Source organism: Corvus brachyrhynchos, unplaced genomic scaffold (genome assembly GCF_000691975.1).
Source record: "Corvus brachyrhynchos isolate BGI_N302 unplaced genomic scaffold, ASM69197v1 scaffold346, whole genome shotgun sequence".
Classification (NCBI taxonomy): domain Eukaryota; kingdom Metazoa; phylum Chordata; class Aves; order Passeriformes; family Corvidae; genus Corvus; species Corvus brachyrhynchos.
The window spans coordinates 5,448,023-5,452,065 of NW_008238644.1; the positions used below are offsets into that span (position 1 = coordinate 5,448,023).

Below are 4,043 nucleotides of genomic sequence, written 5' to 3' on the forward strand. Positions count from 1 at the left end.
AGCCTCCTTGCTCCACCAAACACCAAAAGACACCCAACCCTGCCTGGCAAGGCTGAAAACTTCCTGATTCAAGTCAGACACTTCCAGCACAGTCACAGTCTCTGAGGCTCTCCTGGCCCCATTAAACTGTGCTGCTAGCGGGCTCTGAGCCCCCAGATCAGTCCCTGCCTAGTCCTCCATTTCTCCCCCCACCTTCCTCCCAACATTTCAACTTCATATTGTAAATCTTCCTTTAAATTGTGCATTTCTCTTACCAGTTTCCATGGCCAAGCACCTCATTATTGGTGCCTTCTGAACAGGAGGAAAGAAAAGCTCCCATTTGTGCCTGGGCCAAGGCGAGCGCTCTGTGCACAGAAGGCTCTGTGTGCCCTCCTTCCCTTGGCAGGAATAACAACCTCAGCCACTTCAGGGAAGTGACTGCATTAGCAGGAGAGAAAGGGAAAAAAAAGGGAAGAAGAAAGCAGAAGCAACCAGTAACAACCAAAAAGTCTCAGGCGTGGCCTGGTGTATTTGCAGTGAGCCAGAGCACAGGCTGGAACAAAACCTGGAGAAGGCAAAGGGATCAGGACATGAGGAACTCAAAAGCTGCTGTGGATTCACTGGAGGTTTGATCTTCTCACTGGCAGTAAATCCATGACCCGGGCAAGGCTGGATGCCTCTGCTCTGCTGGCCTGACGTGCCACACCCAGTTGTTTCTTGGACACTTCCAGGGATGGTAACTCCACCACTGCCCTGGGTGAGCCCTTCCAATGCCTGACCACCTTTTCAGTGAAAACAACTGGACATGTCATTTTTGTAAGACAATCAAACACACTCTAAAATACAGCTCTTTTATGCTACTTATTTATTTAACTGTGAGATATAATTCACACTGCACTTCCAAAGTGTGTGCAGCTGCTCAGCTCTTAAATGCAGGGTTTGAGAATTAATCGTTCATATTTTTCTAGAAATAAGTGCAACAGTTGCTATCTCCAAAAGAGCACTGTGCCTTTCAGCACACATTCTCCTTGCCAAAATTATTTTACACCTCTGAACAAGGCCTTCTATCTGCCCCCAACCTTGTCCCATTTTCCTATTTTTATTTTCTTTGCATTACTTTCTTCTCATTAATTTTCTCTCTTGCTTCATACACTTTCTTGAAGCATTCCCCTCCTTGTGTTCATACCCTTCCAATACTATTGATTCTAAATGGTGTTTGAATATTAACACTTTTCTTTTTCCTTTAGCCTGACTCCTGAATTGATTTTGATTCCCACAGCTCTGGGGGAGCTTTCTTTTAGGATGATGCCTAGTATAGCTGGAATTGTCAATGTTACCATGCACAATAGAGGGTTCAGTATCCCTTTGGCATACTGATTATCTGGAATTCAGTGTTGATTCTTCCCATTTTATAGGAATGTTATTAATTATAAATCTTACTTCTATAAGTAGACTTTATGAAATTGTACTCTGTTTTTTTACACCTGGAGTAATAAGTACTTGTTGGTAGAAGTGAAATTCATTACAGTGCTAGAATCATATTAAGCACCTTTAATGAGAAAGAAGTTAAGAACTTTAAGCAACTCTAAATAAGGTGTTATTTCACCTCCACAAGATGGGTGTTGTATTTCTTTTGCTGAGCTGCTTCTGTAAACTTTTCTAACCAAAAAAATAATGTGTTTTCATTCAGTACACTGACCTTGTTCTCAAGCCCTGGTTTGTTGTCTACACAGCTCCTGGAAAAAATAAGTATCTTTTAGGATTCTATTCACAAATCTCCTTTGTGGTGAGTTATTTCCATTCCCAGAGCTTCTATTTCTTCAACTGAGCTGCTTCTGTCATCTTTCCAGAGTGCCAGCTCCAGAGCAGGCATTGATTTGTCTGTCTCCAAGGAGATCTCTGCTTCCACAACTAAATCTGCAGAGAAATAGATATTTATTTTGTGGCAAGCTACTTTAAACAGTGTAAGTTCATAAAACTCCTCTGTTGGCTTTCTGTGTCTCTATCACGAGCTCTGTTCTCCTGGTTCAGTCACTCTGGGATAGAGGTTGTAACTACTACAGGAATATGGGCTCTTTTCACCCTGGGTGTCTCTCAGGGTTTGTGCAGTGCCTCGTACAGGTGTCAGTAATCTGGGATCACATAAATAAAGTGGAGAAAGAGAAGATCAGGACTGGAAACAAGACTGAAACATTAGCAGGAGGAAATAAAGCCAGTAGCATGGGAAAGTTATTAAAGAAGGAAGAGCAGCTAAAGTAAAATTTGCAAGGAGAATACTCATATCAAATATATGAAGCACCTTATTAGCCTGAAAAGTGTAGAAAAAATAACAATGACAAGGCTGAGATGATGCAGGGGTTGTGAAGTTTGACAATAAACATTTGCCAAGTGATTTGTATGTCTCCATTAGAGGCATTAGAGCTGTGAGATCCTGTGATACCACAGCACAGGGTTCTGTTATCCACATGCAGGATGTTCCATGTTGTGTCCGAAGAGCTTGACTTGGTTGAAACACTGGATACATTTCATAGGGCTGAGAGCCTGTGCTGCACATTGGATCGACCCATAAAGCACCGTGTGTGCACACAAACACTGTGCATGAAGGCATCTCAGCAGTGCATGCGGAAAAATTGCAGAAACATTTGAAATCACTCAAAAGATGCTGCCATGGTGGCCAGCCTGTCTGTCCAGGCTACCCCAGACAGAGTCATGATTAGCCCGTTTTGCCTGGTCAAACTTCCATGCTGAGCAGAGCATAAGGGAGGAGGCGGATGTATGGAAGCCAGAAGCCCAGAATTCCTGTTTATCCCTCTGAACGATGCCACGGGGCGGCACTGTTCAGACCCAGCTCTGCCAAATGCAATTATGATGAAGAATTAGATTAGTGCCAGAGAAATGTCACCTCTGTCGTTTGAAGTGGATCCCGGTCAGGAGCAAAGTTGCGTATCAAAGCACAGACTAGAGAAATCCTGCCTCATTAAAAATCGACTTTAAGCCAATTGTCCTCTTCCTTTCTGTCTGTCTGTCTGTCTTTCTCTGCTGCAAATGAGCTTACAACTCTCCCTCAAGGCAAGAGCATCAGCAGTCAAGCTCTGGTAGCTTTGAAGAAATTTTTGTGTGATTAGAAATGCCACACAGAGTTACAGCCTTCTGACAGCTCTGCATGCCGATCACATGGGAGTATATAGGGCACCGGAAACGTCATCCATGGCATAGCTCTATCTTCCTAAATGGGTGTTTAATTAGGAACCATACTATTGCTGCATTATTCTGGCTCAGAGGAACTATGGCTGAGTTGTGTGGGGTGGAGGAAGCCTCTGAGGTAGCTCAGAATTTAACGCTGGGAAGGGTGGGGAATACAGGATTAGGTCTGTGCGGAGATGTACCAGCCCACGTGCCATCCACACATTCCCCTCCGGCCCCTGCTCCCTCATGGTGCTGCAGGCCAGGGCTTGTCTGCGCCCCAGGCAAGGAAACTGCAGCTGCTCAGTGGGGAACCCAAAATCCAGAGGGACTGTGTGCCAGCTCGAGCACCTTTTTCTGTCTGCAGTACTGTCGGTGTCCAGCTGCATGTGTACAAAGCATGGGAATGTGCAGAATGCCATGGTGGGTCTGAGGGCTGCCTCCCTCTGGGCTCCATGGAGGATGGCAGCTCCCCACAGGGCACTGTGGCAGGTTGTGGCCTGCCCCTCTCAGACTGCCATGCTGGGGTCAGGGCAGCCCCTCTCTTGGCACCATGGCAGGGTTGAAGGCAGCCCTTCTCTGGGCACCACAGTGAGGCTGAGGGCTGCCCCTTTCTGGATGCCATGGTGGGGCTGAGAGCTGCCCCTCTTTGGGGGCCATGGTGAGACTCAGGGCTGCACCTCTCTGGGTGCCGTGGTGGTGGCACTGCGGGCTGCCCCCTCAGGGGACCATGGTTGAGGACATCCCCTTTCGTGGCACCTTGGGGAATGAGGGCAGCTCCTCTCAGGGTGCCATGGCGGGGCTGAGGGCTGCCCTTCTCAGGGTGCCATGGGGGATCTGAGGGCAGTCCCTACCAGAGCGGGGCTCAAGGCTGTGCAGCT

General features: G+C 47.0%; 2 protein-coding genes across 2 annotated transcripts in view; one reads left to right on the forward strand and one right to left on the reverse strand.

Annotated features, from left to right (window-relative positions):
• UPRT (uracil phosphoribosyltransferase homolog) overlaps window positions 1–382 on the reverse strand; it is a 15,662-nt gene extending 15,280 nt beyond the window's left edge. Inside the window, exon 1 of the mRNA XM_017737569.1 lies at window positions 255–382. The gene's annotated coding sequence lies outside the window, so the exon portion shown is untranslated. The remainder of the gene's footprint in view (window positions 1–254) is intronic.
• ABCB7 (ATP binding cassette subfamily B member 7) overlaps window positions 1–4,043 on the forward strand; it is a 45,424-nt gene that overhangs the window by 4,856 nt on the left and 36,525 nt on the right. The gene's annotated exons all lie outside the window — the stretch shown is intronic.